The sequence below is a fragment of the Salmo trutta genome, chromosome 3 (genome assembly GCF_901001165.1).
Source record: "Salmo trutta chromosome 3, fSalTru1.1, whole genome shotgun sequence".
Taxonomy (NCBI): domain Eukaryota; kingdom Metazoa; phylum Chordata; class Actinopteri; order Salmoniformes; family Salmonidae; genus Salmo; species Salmo trutta.
The window spans coordinates 46,628,522-46,647,547 of record NC_042959.1 but is presented as its reverse complement, the minus strand read 5'-3'; the positions used below and the strand labels follow the sequence as shown (position 1 = coordinate 46,647,547).

Here is a 19,026-nt window from a genome sequence, read left to right as displayed (position 1 = left end):
CTCGAGTTTGGTTTTGGAGGGATATTAGATATTAGCTGCTGGTGTAAATTATCGCAGCAGTAAAGGTCCTATAAAATCTCCACTCTTTGTCAGGTCAAGTCATTACACTCTTTAACAGGCAGGGTGGTTGGACTGTAAAGTGTGTAGTCTGTGTGTGTGTGTGTGTGTGGGTGGGTGTGGCACTTGCAGGATTTGGTTTCTGCACTGGGGCCAGCCTCTCCTGTTCTTCAACTGGGACCGTGTCTAAACACTGTACAAACACACTGAGAGAGGTCCCCACACTGCATCCACACACACACACACACACACACACACACACACACACACACACACACACACACACACACACACACACACACACACACACACACCATGGAGGCGAGAGGGTGAGAAACAAACCATGTAACCTATACCCCCCAGCGTGGCATTAGACTGGGTAAATGGCGTGGGTTTACCATAGAGGCCCTGGCTGTGTTTAAAACAGCTTATCACACACACCCACACACGCTTGCATGCAGACACACACACACCTACAAAAACCTCTAAGGATTCAATAACGAACAGGCTGATATGCACAGACATGGTAAAGGAAAGTATTCATATCACCCCATGCAGCCATGGGAGAGGCAATTTGACACGGTGGAACCGGATGCTATGGTCATGGTCAGAAACTGGGAATAAATGTTTCAGTGTCAGGTGCCTTATTCGGATGGATGGGTTCAACAGAAATGGTGTGGGTGCTTTAGAAATGATCATTTCTGATGATAGGGATCATGCCGCTATAGAAATGATAGGGATCACACCGCTATACAAATGATAGGGATCACGCCGCTATACAAATGGTAGGGATCACGCCGCTATACAAACGATAGGGATCACGCTGCTATACAAACGATAGGGATCACGCCGCTATAGAAACGATAGGGATCACGCCGCTATAGAAATGATAGGGATCACGCCGCTATACAAATGATAGGGATCACGCCGCTATAGAAAAGATAGGGATCACGCCGCTATAGAAATGATAGGGATCACGCCGCTATAGAAGCGATAGGGATCACGCCGCTATAGAAACGCTAGGGATCACGCCGCTATAGAAACGCTAGGGATCACGCCGCTATAGAAACGATAGGGATCACGCCGCTATAGAAATGATAGGGATCACGCCGCTATAGAAATGATAGGGATCACGCCGCTATAGAAATGATAGGGATCACGCCGCTATAGAAATGATAGGGATCACGCCGCTATACAAATGATAGGGATCACGCCGCTATACAAACGATAGGGATCACGCCGCTATACAAATGATAGGGATCACGGCGCTACACAAACGATAGGGATCACGCCGCTATACAAACGATAGGGATCACGCCGCTACACAAACGATAGGGATCACGCCGTTATAGAAACAATAGGGATCACGCCGCTATAGAAACGATAGGGATCACGCCGTTATACAAACGATAGGGATCACGCCGTTATACAAACGATAGGGATCACGGCGCTACACAAACGATAGGGATCACGCCGCTATACAAACGATAGGGATCACGCCGCTACACAAACGATAGGGATCACGCCGTTATAGAAACGATAGGGATCACGCCGCTATAGAAACGATAGGGATCACGCCGCTATAGAAATGATAGGGATAACGCCGTTATAGAAACGATAGGGATCACGTCGCTATACAAATGATAGGGATCACGCCGCTATAGAAACGATAGGGATCACGCCGCTATAGAAATGATAGGGATCACGCCGCTATAGAAATGATAGGGATCACGGCGCTATAGAAATGATAGGGCTCACGCCGCTATAGAAATGATAGGGATCATGCCGCTATAGAAACGATAGGGATCACGCCGCTATAGAAATGATAGGGATCACGCCGCTATAGAAATGATAGGGATCACGCCGCTATAGAAACGATAGGGATCACGCCGCTATAGAAACGATAGGGATCACGCCGCTATAGAAATGATAGGGATCACGCCGCTATAGAAATGATAGGGATCACACCACTATAGAAACAATAGGGATCCCGCCGCTATAGAAACGATAGGGATCACGCCGCTATAGAAATGATAGGGATCACGCCGCTATAGAAATGATAGGGATCACGCCGCTATAGAAATGATAGGGATCATGCCGCTATAGAAATTATAGGGGATGGCTGCTGCTATAGAAACTATAGGGATCGGCCGCTGCTATAGAAATTATAGGGATCGGCTGCTGCTATAGAAATTATAGGGATCGGCTGCTGCTATTGAAATTATAGGGATCGGCTGCTGCTATTGAAATTATAGGGATCGGCTGCTGCTATAGAAATGATAGGGATCGGCTGCTGCTATTGAAATGACAGGTTCTATGGAGACAACAGATATGGTTGTACTAGCCAGGAAGATGGCTACATTATGGATGACTGAAGGCCCCACATCACCAGTCCACCTCCATAACCAGCCCTCCTGACCATCTGACACCGGTAATGGTAAGCGTTTGAAACCATTAGAGGTGCTGTGAAAAAGGCCTGTTTTGAGCGTGGAGCTGTCAGTCAGAGACGGGAAGGCGAGAGGAGGAAGCGGTGGGCAGGGGGTGGAGAGAAGCGGTGTGGGCCTGTCACAGCTGTCACTCACTGTGGACGAGAACTGTTTGCCTTAATGGATCCCTTCAGGCGGAAGGGCTTACGCGGCGGGCAGAAGTAAAATCGATGCGTTGTCATGAGCGAGTGAGGCATCATCAAACGGCCAGGTGGATAGACAGGCAGGAAGCAGCGAGGCCCCGCTCGGGTAGTTACGTCTATATCTCTCCGCCACTACAACCGTGTGTGTGTGTGTGGTGTGTGTGTGTGTGTGTGAGAAAGAGACAGACGGATGCCCTGCTCAGTTTTACACGCCCAGTGGGGCCTCTGCTGTGATTGTAAGCATGAAAGAGGGCACTGACCCCTATCATCTCTGTTGCTTTTATTTGGCGGTCCTTTTGGAATCGGATAAATACAGTAGTGCATGTGTACGTACGCACGCCGGACGCAGGCACACACACACACACAGACACGCACACAATTTGAACTGGTATTGGCGGACAAAATGAAAGACAAACATCATGTCACGTCTGCCGAATTCCAGATTTCTAGGAATGCCGTTGCTTTCAATGTTGATAGGGCTCGCCATTTCGGAAGACAAAAAGGATTCCGACTTATAAGGCTTATACCTTACCTGACTGAGATTATTTGGTCAACTTCACCCCTCTCACCTTCTCAGAACCACAGACAGGCATGCAGACAGACAGTGCTATCATTATCCTAGTTTTGCTGCCTTTTCATATCCCTGTTTAACCCCGTTGGGGGTGGGCCTCCTTGGACACAGGGGGCACTCTCTGGGCCCGACTGGCCCTGGAGGAGAGGGCAGGGGGATGAGTGACAGGTAGAGGTGCTGGAGATTGCTCCAAGCTGGGCTGCTGATACTGAGCAGGGCTGTAGTCGTCCAGCTCCCTCACTTTGCCCCTCTCTCTCTCTGGGCTCATTCAGCCAGAAGTTGCCCCTGTCACCTCTCCTGTCCTGGTTTCGCTCTCCTCCCGTTGGAACTTTTCATTCATGGGATAATGATGTAAGCCTAGATGGATGGAGGGAATTATTTACTTACGCTGGTTGTGTGTTAGATGTTCGTTCGTGTTAGATTATTATTCTTTAAAATCACTTTTTCCTCCAGTGTTGTGTGAAATAGTTTTGTCACAGCAGGAAGGGATGTCTTTCTTCTGACTGAAACATAGAAGAGTTTATGTTGATCAAAGAGCCCTGTTTAAAGCTGGGAGGGACCTAAAATAGTTTTTTTTGTCCTTCGGAAGATGAAAAGGAGTTCTACCTCCTACCTTGGCTCTTCTTAGTGGTGTGACCTCTGGGAGAGAGACTCACTGAAGCCCTCATTTTCTATGTAAATGTCTCAGCACCCTCTATGTCTCTGTCTCTGTCTGTCTCTCTTGCTCCATCTCTCTTGCTCTCTCTCTCTCTCTCTTTCTCTCTCTCTCTCTCTCTCTGTGTCTTGCTCTCTCTCGCTCTCGCTCTCACTTCCCCCTTTCTTCCTCTCTGACCCCCTTCCATCTTCTTCTTCTTTCTCTTTTCCTCCCTCATCCATTGCCGACAGTTTGCTCATTAGCTTCTCTGTTATACATTGTCATTTTAGAGCACAACATGTGCAAGTATTTTTTTTATATCAAATTAAATTGGCTATATTTCATCCTTATCCAACAACTTGAAATTAAACCAAAAACATCTCGTTTTTAACTCCAACTACAAACCATATTAGACTGCACACATACTACAATACAACGACCTGGGCCTATAGATATTAGATCCATAGGTCTATTTTGTTGTATAGTGTTTGTCACGACGACCACACACACACGCATCTCAGATGTCACGTCCCCTCCGTTTGAGTCCTCGACCGACGACGCGTCACCGCCAGTATTTATTTATTTTCTCTCGCTAATGTGGGTCACCCTGTACGGCGGCCATCAGCCAAGGCAACACTCAAATAACTCTGTCTGAGGCGTACCTTTGGCAATGATTTATGGGCCGCGGCGCTCGTCTGGGCTCCTAGTCTGAGAACGAGCGCCATTGTCCCGCTAGCAACCCTCTAACTCAACGCAGGAGCGCTTTGTCTGTGTTGAGCCAAACCAGACCCCCACCTTAAAAAGAATCAAATGATTTCATCATGTTGGAAATGAAAAGGCGTAATTACTTCTAATTAGACCCCCGGTTTTCTCTCCTTCTCTCTTTCTCTCTCGCTTTTTTTATTCCCAAACTGGGGGGGGTGGGGATTCTTTTCCAGAGGTTTCAGAGATTGTCTCCGAATCAGTACTTTTTGGAAAGTAGGAAACAATTTTCTGTTCAATTTGAAATGGAATCATTTGGGCTTTGATATTTTCACAGGAGGAGATATTTGAAGTGGTGCGATGATGGAATGTTTTCTTAAAAGTTCTCTACCTAAATGGGGCTGGGACCAGTATGTCAGGAGATTTCACATTGCGTTGGAAAAATAACATACAACATACCATTTGTTTGAGCGTGTGTGTGTTTGTGTGTGGGCATGTACATGTATGTATAGCCTAAGTGTGTGTGTGTGTGTGTGTGTAGCCTAAGTGTGCGTTGGCGTGTGGATGTCTCCACATCACACGTGCGTGAGGCCTAAACCTAGCCACTCATTTTAATGACAAGGAACCACAGCGTGTTGTATAGCCTTGTCTTTGGGGATACGGGCCGTGTAGGATTACTCCCCCAATAACACGCCTCTGTGTCGGACAGCCCCTCCTAATGGCCCACTATCACGGAAAAATAATTTACTCCCTGTCAACCATTTACATGTATCTTTACCACACAAGTCTTGTCGTTTTAGGCAGCGTAACAATTTGCTAAACAAATCCACTCGCCATTTCTCTATCAAGGGAAGACTGTGTGTGTGTGTGTGTGGGGAGAGAGGCGGGGGAGGGTAGGGTGGCAGGAGGATGGAGGGGTGGAAGGGGAGGAGAAAATTGAAAAAAAAGCTAATATTTTCTCTGGCCCGGCGACAGAGCAGGGAAAATACATGGGTGGTGCTGATGTGTATTAGAAGTGAGGCGGGCAAATATTAGCGGTGTCTTACAGTGGTGAAGTGGCGGGGGTGGGGGTGGGTGGGGGGTTGACATGCTGCGATGCCATACGAGACTGGCACTCGGGTGCTTCTTGCTCAAGACAGACTGTTTGAACCTCGCCATGATATAGTAAATGCTTAAACATGCACGTATAGAATTTCCATCGTCGATTGCCACAATGTGTGAGAAAGAAAGGGGGGGGGGGCAGAGGTTGCTCCCCTTTAATGCAAGACTGGCATGTTTACTGTTCACATTCCAGACTGGCACCCCTCTGCTATACCGCCAACTTGGCGAACACAGAGGCCAACTACTAACAAACCAGCTTACTAACACACCGTCAACACATGGGTGCATTTATTCAGCTGGGTTATGTGCTGTTCAGGTCGATTGCCTTATTCAAGGGCAAAGCAACACTGCCCAATGCAGTCCCACCCACACACACTTCCTCAGTCGTCCGAGCTACGCTTGTTCCACAGCACCTCCTCTTTCTAAATATCTAATTCAACTGTACTGTATATAATACTGTATATAATACAATAATATCTTATATCTTATGTTGTTCTTGTCTATTACTGTTCTGTACTTTGTCATGTACTGTATTTGTTGGTTTTATGTGGACCCCAGGAAGACTAGCTGCTGTGTGTGCAGTAGCTAATGGGGATCCTAATAAACTAAACTAGCTTGGCATGAGAAAACCTGTGGTTGTTTACTGAGTGTACGGTCATCTGGCAACATCACAGACGAATGAGGGAGAGAGGGTGAGCGAGAGAGAGAGGGAGAGAGAGAGAGAAGAGAAAAGAAAAGAGGGAGGTCAAACAGGCGGGGGGAAAAAGGAGGACCGACCGGCTGCCTGGCTGTTTGTCAGAGTGCGTGAGCGTGCGCGTTTGTCAGAGTGCGTGAGCGTGCGCGTTTGTCAGAGTGCGTGAGCGTGCGCGTTTGTCAGAGTGCGTGAGCGTGCGCGTTTGTCAGAGTGCGTGAGCGTGCGTGTTTGTCAGAGTGCACATACTCTATGGGAGAAAGGAATGTGACATAGCGCTGGAGGAGGTTTCCAAATCCATTTCCTCCTCTTGTCTGTCCACATCAGACCCTGATGGATCATCAGACCCTGATTCTTATTGTGCTCCGTTATTGGGTCCTGGGCGGGGGAGTGGTGTTGGGGGTGCGACTGGTTCTGCGACACACGCGCAAAATGATGCGTCTGCCTTGATCATCTCCACTCTAAGCCACATGACCAGACACGCTGGGTGGCGCAGACTGCAGCAGCAGTCCCGCAAATTCGCCGGAATGCACTTCTTATAGCCCGGTTTGTGTGTGTCTGTGTGACGATGTCTCTGTGTGTGCGTTGATGCCTTGTGCTGACGTGTGTGTTTTGTGTGTGTGTCTTTTTCTGTGGCAGCTTTTTTTAATCTTTGTTTTTCTGTGTCAAAAATATTTGGAATCATTAGTTCCTTAGTTCATCACTTATTAGTTCCTTATCTGTCGCTAATTACCCAATCATCACACACACAGCTATTAGCTGCTAATTAGTATTCAGCTAATCATGAATATGCAATTTTTTTAAGACTCCACTTTGAAATGCTGAAATGTGAATTTATTCTTTATCGCCGTCTTGTATCCTTCAGGAAGTCTCCTGATGATGTCGAGGTATATGTGAGAGAGGATACGCAATGTGGCCTTGAACATTCAGTATGATATTCTGGAGTGTCTACGTCACAGCGCGGTTGTTTGTGTTGGTTTTACAGTGGGCCCAAGTTCAGAGAGCCTTGGCTGCACCCTTCCTTCATCCCTCCTTCATCCATCCCTCCATCCCCTTTGTTTTCCTTGCTGCTGTGTGTTTGTTCTGTTTTCCCCTCTCCTCAGTGTTGGTGTTGCCGGCGGGCAGCTGCCCTGTTGTGTACCGGCTGCTGGGAGCGGAGTGTGTCACATCAGGTGTGTCAACCGGCCCGTTAGCGAGCGGAGGAGGACCGGACCCCGCCTCGGCCAATCAGCTGTCGGCGCGCTGACCTTTCTCCGGCACGCTGACCCTGATGGGAGGTGAAGTGTGTGGCTGGTAGCAGTCAGGACTGGCACAGGGTGGGGAAAGGGGTGAGGGGGGATCCGCTGACCAGGGCTGGGGGGGTAGATTTCTCATCCAGTCACCAGTCACGCCCCCCCCCTTCTCTCCTCCGCTCACTCCTACCCAGACACCTACCCAACCAACCACTACCCCTCACGAGCTGGAGAGTCATGACAGCTCTCTCAACCAGTTTGCGCCATGTTTGCTCTCTCCCTCGCTCTCCCTCTCTCTCTCTCGTTCTCGCTCTCTCTCTCTCGTTCTCGCTCTCTCTCTCTCTCTCTCGCTGTCTCTCTCTCTCGCCTTGTCTCCTTCTTTCTCTGTCTGTCTCTCCCTGGGTCTCCTATTACAGAGACGGAGGCAGAGTGATCACATGACATCTTCCCAGACTGCGTGTGTTTCTACAGAGCTACGTTTCACAGAGTGACCCGGCTCGTCTTCTTTTCTCGCTCGCACGTTCTCCCGACCGCCTCGGAGGTGCCTAGCAACAATCTATCCCCTCGAAAAGAAAACAAAAATCAGAGGACGCTCATTTCAGAAAATGTCTGAAATGCATTAATGAATATTTTAGACATAAAAAGGGGCCACTCTCGGAGCCTCCATGAGACTCCATTTGCAAGGCTCAGTCCTCCAAAGCCCTTTAAAGTCAAGTGATGGGGGTTAAGTTAATTATGCATATTTAGGAGAGCCAGTGTGTGTGTGTGTGTGTGTGGTGTTTCGTGGCAGTGGCTGGGTTTGAGCAACTCTTGCTCTAATTAAACACAGGCTGCATGGAAGGAGAGACTGTCACACACACACTTCAACAGCCAGTCTCCCCACACATCCCATTGAAGGAGATGAAAGACCCTTAACACACTCAGTGTGTTTGTGGATAGAAAATTGCTTTTTTCTTGTTGGAGGAGGGGTGTGTGTGTGTGTGTGTGTGTGTGTGTGTGTGTGTGTGTGTGTGTGTGTGTGTGTGTGTGTGTGGATAGAAATAAATAACAGAATCAACATTTAGAGAAAATGTTGACTTTTTAGATGGAAAAGCCAACATATCTGGCTGCCAGAAAGGACCATGCCACTAGCTTACCTTCCCCGTGGCACAAGAGGAGAAAATATGACTATTGTTGTTTGAGAACATTTTGGCAATAACGTTGAGATGGCAAGACACCAGATCGCATTGCCTAATTTCATGTAGATTGACTATTTCAAGACTCACTTGATGTTTCCCAATGTCCCGAAAATGCATCCATCTAATTTATCAGTCTACTTGATGTCCTTGCCCTTTCCATGGTACAGCAACATATTCATTTCTAACCTCTACTACTCATCCAGCTGGTTCTAGTCTTTTAAGCTTACTATCAATGCTTAAAAAGCACACTATATGTACAACTATATTGTACATTTAGGATTTAACGACTTTACTGTCCTCCTTAGCTTCAACAGCCTTTTTCTTTTGTCTTGCCAACTGAACTGACTCTCCCACGCCGCGGCTCCAAACCTCATTTTTCATTAGGCCATCATCCCATTATTTCATTTCCTGTGATAAAATGACAAAAGATTACTCACCAGAAAATACTAAATGCAGAGCCGGCGCGATAGGATCTCCTCTCATATGTAATGTTGTGGGTACGGGCCGACGGCGTCATATTCCCTATTTTTCTTTCTGTTCTGTACGGCTGTAATGTTGGAGTCAGATAGAGGCTGTACATTATTACATGTAGAATGAGTCTGGGTGTCACAATCGGATATGATGGAGCCTGGCGGGTCAACAACCCATCGTTGTAGTTTGGGAAACCCTGTTTTAAAAAGATGTTCATGAAAAATGGCTTTTCTGGTTACCCGGAGTGTCCGTGACGGTTGAAAGAAGAAGTTATTTGAGGTCTTAAAAGGGTGAGGCGAAGGAAAGAAAGCTTGAGAGGCGATGGCTAACTGTACAAATCTCCAGCGACGGGAATTAAAAGAGCCGCTCGATATCTTTATTTAAGATGATTCATATTTTATATCCAAACAACGCCTCCATTGGTCCCATTTTTCACAGCAGGATAATAGAAAATATAAAGATATGGGCGATGAAATATGAGTTGGTTTGGGAAAAGATGAGTTTAAGATTAGACTAGAGAGATATTGTATGGAGTCCAATGGTGTCTTGGCATGATGTGAATGTTGTTTGGGAAAAGAGAGTTTGTTCTGCTTCTTTCCGGCGTGCGAAAGTGTAATTGCACACTTTCCCGTCCTGCTGTTCTCTCTCCCCTATCTCTCCTCCTGTGCCAGCGTGCATGGTGACGGCTTTGACCAACCCACACAGCTACACTTACACCTGCCCACTCAAACCTTTGATTTGGATCGACCCGCCACAGCCTACACACTTACACAAACATATGGAGAAGTGCTATCGCTACATAAATCTTTTTTTTTTTTTAAACAGAATATGATTTTTTATTTATTAGTCAGGACCGAAAAGATTCTCTGAGTGGATGCTTGAGTGGACATGTGTTGTTTTTAGGATTTGTTCTCCAAACAATGTTGAAACAAAGTATTCCTTAGCATTTTAAGAGTTTTTTTTTTCTCCTTCTCTCCTTCTCTCATGCGTCTCCATTATACCTGTAAATGCCAGTTCTGAGGAGGGAAGAAGAGAGAGCGAGAGAGAGAAAGTGAGAGACAGGGAGCAAGGCGGAGAGGGAGAGAGCGAGAAAGTAAGACAGAAAGACCGAAAGAGAGAGACAGAAAGAGCTCTTTCCAGGCATTAGCATGAACAGGTCCTGGGAGAACTGGTGGGTCAGTGGAAAGTATAGATGAAACAGTCTCCAGTTACCGCTGGGCTTCCACTCTGTTTATCACTAGTAGCTCAGGGAATGTGTTAACTGGCTAAACTAACACGGCCATCATCCTCACTGAAAGGCCATTTCTTTTAATGAAAGCCTCTAAATGCTGTTTTTAAGACATTTTCCCTCCTCTACTTTGGAAGTCTCTCTTCCACCTCTTAATTCTTTCTATTCCCTCTCCCTACTCTCTCCCTTTCTCAACCTCCTCCTCCCGCTTCGTTTTCTTATTTAGTTAGCAACTCGAAGCCCATCTTATTATTTTACCATTCTCTCTGGTGCAGACATAACATGGTTATTAGCGCCAGTCTTCAGACTGTGTTTTTTTTTGCCCAGGACCGAGATACGTTGTGCAACTCTAACTGACGTCCCTGAATGAAAAATAAAAAGTGCGTTGGGAAGCCCAGGCTGAGACGGGCGTCTCCCTTTTCAAAGAATGACCATTTTGAAAACGGATTCCGGCAAACACGATTGTCACGACGCATTACGCGTCAGCAATTCATGCTCAAACGAAACCACTTCCTTTCCCGCTGCTTTTAGCATCGATTTCTTGTTCTGGTAGAGTGTGTGTGTTTTGGCCAGGCTAGTCTGCGAGGGCCTCTGTGAAGGTAGTTGAAAGACGTGCTGGTCTGTAAACCCTCACCAAAGTGGATGGAAAAAATTATCCATGAAATGATGATGATCAGGAGCAGGAATGGGGTTTGTTATCAACTAATTGAAGTAATAATCCTAGTCTTATTAGCAGAAGCTGTGAAATTAGCAGTACTTAGTAGTGGTGTCAGAATTAATGTTCCATTCTCCTGGTCGGGGACAGAGGAACCTGAGGGCACCTGTCTATTATCAGAATGTGAACCATGGTAACCCGAAATACACAGACACAACGAATGATCGTCGAAAGGATCGTCTCGATCGCATCGTTTCTGACAGAGCGCAATCTGTTCAAACAATAACCGGGGTTTAGCCACAGAATGCTAGACGCTTGCCCATGTGAAAACCCCTCTATTGTTTTTGTCATCACCGTGCGACGTTTCCCCCCTCTCCACGCTACCCTCTGATGGCGTCTGCTTTGCTTTAGACAGGCACCGAGTGATTCAGGGAGACTGACGCGGTCTACTTATCAGGCCTAATTTGCGTAAAAGTTTCAGCCGCGTTTGTGTTCCTTTTAGATCTGTCTCCGGGATCAAATTGACGTTGCTATGTATTCAGTTGTTTTGTTTGGAAATAACAAAGCAAAACACGATGGGTTTGGACCGGTTGCGGAGGGCGAATGGTTTGTGACAGACATACGGCCTGTTGGTCGGACAGGTTTGGCAGAGGGAAAGGAGCGCGGTTGTCACGATATAAAGAGGAAGTTGTTTTTTGCAATTTGAGTTCCCCTCTAAATATTGTCTCTTCTCTTTACCGTCTCTACTGGTGCTGCTGGCTTTCAACAACTCATTAATCCCAAGACAAGACTGAGCTGCAGTGAAGGGTTGCGTGTTCTTATGATCTGTTAATGCTGCATAGCCCAAACATGGTGTTCGTCATGACAATGACCATATTTGGCAAGACAACACTTAATTAACAAATCTGGGATCAGGCTAGTGTACTCTGGCTTTAACTTGGAATATTTTGTTAGTAAGTCTGGCTGGATGTTCCAATGTAAATCTACCAGGGATCTACATGAGTGTAACTCTTACAGTAGGGTAAAAACCTAGGTTAGGTCCTGTGTCGTGTGTTCATGGATGCCAAGGGAAGCCAGGCTTCCCAAAAATATTGGGAAAAAACCCCAAACAAATTGAATTAATTAATAATAATGCATCTTTCCGATTCTGATCCATCCATTAATTCATACGTTGTTGTGCCCCTGGCCTGAGAGGATGGACGTTCAATATGTAGCTAGATGTAGAAGGTTAATGTTAACTAGCTTAACGTAACCCATGAATGGAAGGTAACCTAGCGAGCAAGCATTTTAGCCAGGTAGCTGAGGTCAACAAAACACACACGCACACAAATCAGAACCATGGACAGCCACATCAAATTTAGATTGCGTTGATTGGACGAACTTGTTTTTGGTATCTTTTAGTTGTCACTGTATTAGACTAAGCAGAGTTGATTTGATGATGTTGAAGTTGAAATGGTTGAATTTATTCTGCTACTCTGTCTTCTCGTTGTCTCGGGCCTTTAGGCCTCACGGTCGCAAGGCATATGCATTAACAGGTTAAAGAGAAAACAACGCAATTATCACAACACATAGGTTGTAATATGGCGTAACATGAATGAATTATGAACGGATTATGAATGCCCTAATGTAGGTTGGCTAAGTCCTAATGTAGGTTGGCTAAGTCCTAAGGTAGCTAGGCTAAGTCCTAATGTAGCTAGGCTAAGTCCTAATGTAGGTTGGCTAAGTTATAATGTAGCTAGGCTAAGTCCTAATGTAGCTAGGCTGTCCTAATGTAGCTTGGCTAAGTCCTAATGTAGGTTGGCTAAGTCCTAATGTAGGTTGGCTAAGTTCTAATGTAGCAAGGCTAAGTCCAAATGTAGCTAGACTAAGTCCTAATGTAGCTAGGCGAAGTCCTAATGTAGGTTGGCTAAGTCCTAATGTAGGTTGGCTAAGTCCTAATGTAGGTTGGCTAAGTTCTAATGTAGGTTAGCTAAGTCCTAATGTAGGTTGGCTAAGTCCTAATGTAGCTAGGCTAAGTCCTAATGTAGGTTGGCTAAGTCCTAATGTAGGTTGGCTAAGTCCTAATGTAGCTAGGCTAAGTCCTAATGTAGGTTGGCTAAGTCCTAATGTAGGTTGGCTAAGTCCTAATGTAGCTAGGCTAAGTTCTAATGTAGGTTAGCTAAGTCCTAATGTAGGTTGGCTAAGTCCTAATGTAGCTAGGCTAAGTCCTAATGTAGCTAGGCTAAGTCCTAATGTAGCTAGGCTAAGTCCTAATGTAGGTTGGCTAAGTCCTAATGTAGGTAGGTCACCGTTCAAATAAAGAGTTATCTGTTTTCTTCACATACAGTATTTTACGTACAGTACTTTTTTCTCCTGTCAGGCGTTGCATGGATGTAAAGAATATTTATTCTCGCTGCCTAAGTAGCTCACTCGTCTAATTACATGTGTTGTGTCATTATCGTCCGTCTTAATCAGTAATCACAGGGATGTGTTTATTCCCTCACCGTCGCCATTTGATATCTCTCTGTTGACAAATGAAACGCGATAGCAGCTTTCCATATTGTGGCACGTAAACAGGGGCACGTTGTTTTGTTTTCAGGCACTGTCAATTACCCAACAGCCACCGCTGTAGCGCTGCCTAGCTGGCTGGTTGACTCGTCTCCGGAAGGTTGTCAAATTTACATTCTGACCATGTTGTAGTAACCCGAGCCCACGGTTATGCATATTCTCCAGTGTTTGTGACAGTTGGTTGTACCTGTGCCGGCGGGAGCATGCAGTAGGCACCAGAACTTTGCATTTTCGCGGCTGAGCCCAGGGTCAGGTGAAACATCTGGTTTGCCTCCAACGCCGTCCTCTGCGTATACATGCACGCACAGACACAAGTATACACACGCTCACACACACACACACACACAAAAGCAGTCCTCCAGTGTACTCCTCCTACACAAACAAACACACCTGCTGCTGCTCCCTGGCGAGTCACGCTGACAATCAGGAGTGAAGGAAGCAAACGAAACAAACAATTGAATTTACATGACGGTAGATCCCATTAGCCTTACTGTGTCAATGGTAGAGTGAAGTGAGGTTTCACCGCAACAGCCGGTAATGAAAAGTGATAGAGAAGTGAAGAGATTGTTAGCCGAACCAGTCACAACTAATGGCAAGAGAGCTGTGCTGCGTGGTGGAGACAGTTCTTTGGCGTGTTAAAGATGCCTCTGGAATCCGGGTGCAAATACCACATTTTTCAGTGTTGGAGACTATTTTGTTCTGTTGTTATGATATAATGTGAATGTAGGTTTGTGACTTGTTCTATGCATGTTTTTAAACATGTTCTATTCCTCCCAAAGTATTCTCTTAGAAGAATGGGCATACATTTTTTTTATTTTTTATGAGCAAATAACTTCATCAATAAATAAGTAAGCTGTGTATTTGGGTTTATGTGTTTTTATTATTATGTGTTTGTTTGTCTGTGCACATTTGTATGCACATGTTTGTATAGTTTCGTACAAATGTTTCTGTAGATGCTACGGTATGCATGTGTGTGTGGTTGCACTTCAAGCCTTGAGATTTCATGGGGTGTGATTCTGCGATTAATCAGCATCACACTTTCCTAACTTTGAATAGGGATCATACTCCTTTAATTGGAATCAACCTCGGTCGTGACATGCACACATATTTCTGTATGTAGTTGTGTTTGTGTTTTCTTTATATAGTCTAGCATATTTGTGTGTGTGCGTGTGTGTGCGTGCGTGTGTGTGTGTGTGTGTGTGTGTGTGTGTGTGTGTGTGGTTTCTGTGCCCTGGCTCCAGTGGTCTGCTCCCTGTGTAAAGAGAGAGCATCTCTCCACAACAGATCAATAAGGGAGAGTATTATTACTCCCACCCCTCCTCTCCACAGTGAGGGATTGTGGGTGATGACCGGCAGGCCTCACCAGCTCTGACACCTCACCCTCGGAGACCCCTGTGGCCCGGGGGGCTTTGGTCGGAGGGGGGAGGGGGCTGAGTGGGGGTCCGGTGACTGTCTCTCTCTCTCTTTCTGCTTCACCTCACTGGTGTGTGTGTGTGTCTCTAACTGTGTGTGCCGAGGGGTTGAGGTTAGTGTGTGTGTGTGTGGTGGGGGATTGGGGGGTTGAGGTTAGCAGCCCGTAGTTATTGGCATATTGTCAGACTCAGTGGAACCATAGACCGCATTTAGTGTTTGAAACAGTTTCTGTGCTGCACAGTGCCCCCAGCATTGATTTAGTGTAATAAAGAGTACAGCCTTTGTGTTTGGCTTTGGCCCTTGTTGCATATCCCCCAGTGACCCAGGTGACCACCGTCCATCGACACCCTCACCACACGTGTCGTGGAATTATTATTCCAGTATGAGGACCGTAGTGGTTACTTCCTCCACTATAGACGCACACACACAGTCCCTTCCTCAACTCCCTCCCTTCTGCCTCGTGTTCTGCTGTGCAGTAAATTGTCCGTAAGGGATCTAGCCCATGATGATTTATGGTGCCAGATATGATTATTTTATATGTATTTTTATACAATGGACACATTTTGCAGGCGGAGCCCTAAGTGGGAGCCTGTAGTCATTAGTGACTGTAAAAACATGGCAGTATTAGAATAGGGCTTCATGTTTCCTCATGACGACCAACGGAGCGCCTTGGCAATAAAGGCACCCACTCAGCAAAATATTTATATAAGAATTTATAAAATGACTGTTCATCTGTTTCATTTAAAGGGCTGTATGTCAAAAGACAGTGAAGGATTTCAGGCATTATTTCAGTAAACCTAGTTACGAGTGACTGGTCTTCTCCCTGCGAGGGGATTGAAAGTGAAGTTGATTGAAGCTGTCATTCATTGCACATGTCGTTACTGGTTCGTTATATTAGAGTTATTATGTTTTTTCGGTGTATTTTCTCAGTCAAGTATGGTAGTATCTAATTACTTGGCACTCCCCAAGGTTCAGTTTTGAGGCCATTGTTTTTCACTGTTAAAGAGCCATGGAGATTCAGGTTTGACATGCACACTGTGGGCTTTGCCATTTGTCCCAGTGTCTTCTATGGAGGAAAGTTGATTTGTTTGTTGTTTGGATTGTGGTTGTGAAGCACTTCATATCAATTGACTGATAGGTAAGAGTTAGGGCTATGTACATGTGGCCCACACTTTTGATTTGATGATATTTACAGACCATTTTAAGTTTTTCAGTCATACTTTGAGGTTTAGAGTCCTCAGACATGTTTTGCTCAATTTGTATTCATTTTGTTATTTATTTGTTAATAATAATTTGTTAGTAACACTCCCCTGTATATGTATGTACACACACACACACACACACACACACACACACACACACACACACACACACACACACACACACACACACACACACACATTTACGCTCAAAGTAGGCTAGAGGGTGAACACAAACACATTTCAAGGTTGTTCTTTCAGACAGATACAGGTCCAACTCCTTTTGAAATGGCTCAAACATAATTGTTAGTAAAATTTATATATTCTTTTCGTCCTTCTCATATTTTCCATCCTTCCCTTTCCTCCTTCCCTCCTCCCCCCTCCCCCTCTTCCTCTCTCTGCTCTCCCTCTGTCCTTCTCTTTTCATCTTAGCCTGATAAGTCCGCCCTGACTGCCAAGAGTGCCGAGTATCACTGCTCGCTAGTTTTTTTCTTCATGTTCTTCTCACAGTGCACTGAAGCCATGTCACAATTTCTCAGGGAGTTTTGATGCCTAGATGTCTCCTGTCCGGGGCAATCTCGTCTGGGCCCCGAGTGCCGGCCCTATCCGATCTGAACTCCGCTGCTTAGCTGCGGGTCAGCCTTCACGGCCGATTAGTGTTGGAGCGCCACTTTGGTCGCAAGTTGTCGGGAGCGCTTATCGTGAAGATCAACAGCGATCAGTCTTGCCGCTCGCTCTGCTCCTCTCTCCTCCCCACTCCCTCGTCCGCCTCTCTTTCTCTCGCTGAACCCTCTCTATCTCCTTCCACTTTCTCTAGTGCTGTCTCTCTCCCTTCGCCTCCTCTGTCTCCCCTCCTCCTCACCCTCTCTCCCTTTTTCCTATTTTTCTCACATCACGCTATCTCTCCATCCTTCTCTCTCTCGCGCTCTCTCTCCATCCTTCTCTCTCTCTCTCCATCCTTCTCTCTCTCCCATCCTCTTTCTCCCTCTATCCCCTCTCTCCCCCCTTTCCCTCTCCTCTCTCTCTCCTCCGTCTTCTCCCTCTCTCTCCGTCTGTCTGTGTGTGCCGTCAGGGCTTGTCTCTAGCCAGAGATGAGGTTTGTCGTGTTTGGCCTGTCAGAGGGGGTAGTGTCAGTAACGGGAGCGGCTGGTTCCTGTGACAGCGCCGGAGGGGCGACTAGTTCTAGCAGAGTGCAGCCGTCACCCCGTGACACGCTCAGTGTCACCGATCCCCCCCCATCCTGGTGACATGGCATCCTCCTAGTCCTCTGCTGGCCTTTTCCCCGTCTCTGGGTAGTCAGTCACTCGCCCATGCAGTCATTCAGTCCTTCACTAGCTTACACAGTCCCTAACTCAGTCTCTAAATCATTCGCTAGTCCACTCGCCAAGTCACTCACTCACGTGGACAGAGAGAACGATATGTTTTTGCATGATCAGAGCCGTTGTTATGTGATGTAATCAGAGTGGCTATTGAGTTAGCTATTAATGGACAGGAGACAAAGGTTTACAGACAGGAAACCAGAAACATCTTCTTAAGTTGATCTGATGTCAAACTGAACAACCTGACTGAAGGGATAGGTAGGTAGATATCTAGATAGATAGGTAGATCTCTAGATAGATAGGTAGATATCTAGATAGATAGGTAGATCTCTAGATAGATAGGTAGATAAAAGCTGGCGTACTCTGTGGGACTAAATATGTGTAATTCAATCTGGCCTTGGCGAGTGCGCAGCGGTGACAAATGGATGCGGCGTCTGAAATCCCCCATCCGAGAGACGGTATCAGTTTTTGCTTTAATTACCAGCCCCAGTAATGTTTCCTATCCATAACTGTCGGCCCAGTAGAATGCTTCCTGGCAGAGGGGTGAGGGCCCTGTCTCCTCTCTCAGTGGGCCTCCTGTCTCCTCTTCCTCCCATCCGTCTATCCTCCCTCCTTCCCTCCCCCGTCCTCCCCTCTGCGCTGAGCGCATCTTTCATTTCAATATTTATGCCTCATCCGAGAAAGTTCAAAGTCATGGTAAGGAGGCATAAACTTTTTTTTTTCCTTCCCTGCCGGTTTGCTCCTCCCGCCTCCCCGTCGACAGTGTTGGACCCCGCTGCCCTGCCTGCCTGCTTCCTTGGTGATAGGGATGGTCTCTCTCTCTCAATGCCCTGGGTAGGGCCTCTCAGCAGCAGGGGAGATCGGGGGGGCGACAGAGAGGGGGCCTGAGTGGGAGAGTTATGCCAGGGTGCGGCGGCAGTGGCAGGAACCCCACCCGGCCGCCACTGTGTCTCCCCATCAGACCAACCCCAGCAGGGGGATTCATTCACGGGCCAGGAAGGTGGGGGCCGAAGGGGGGGAGGAAGGAGGAAACGTCTAGTCTGGGTATAAATCCCACCGACTGACTATCCGACCATCTATCCATTCCTCAGAACGAGCCCAAATAAATAAAGTGTCCGACAAGTCTTACGCCATAAAGAGACGGTGTGACAGACAGGCGGCGCACGGTATTAGATTAGCCTAATTACAGTGTCTTAAAGTTTCAGGTGCCCACAGCGTGACGTCACGCACGCTAGCCTAGGCTTTAATAGCCATTACAGCCACCCTCTCCACTCGCTGGTATTACTGTAAAAGTTGCAGGAAAGCAAATGAAAAGGTCGTCCTCATTTGCATGCCAGCGGCTTCATTAGAATATGCGAAGATGCTAAGGACGGGAGCGGACGCTTTGCATGTGCCGGTT

The 19,026-nt window shown here is 46.7% G+C and overlaps 1 protein-coding gene across 2 annotated transcripts in view; it reads left to right on the top strand.

The window, feature by feature from the left end:
* LOC115176250 (zinc finger protein 407) overlaps positions 1-19,026 on the top strand; it is a 167,573-nt gene that overhangs the window by 33,939 nt on the left and 114,608 nt on the right. The window lies entirely within an intron of this gene.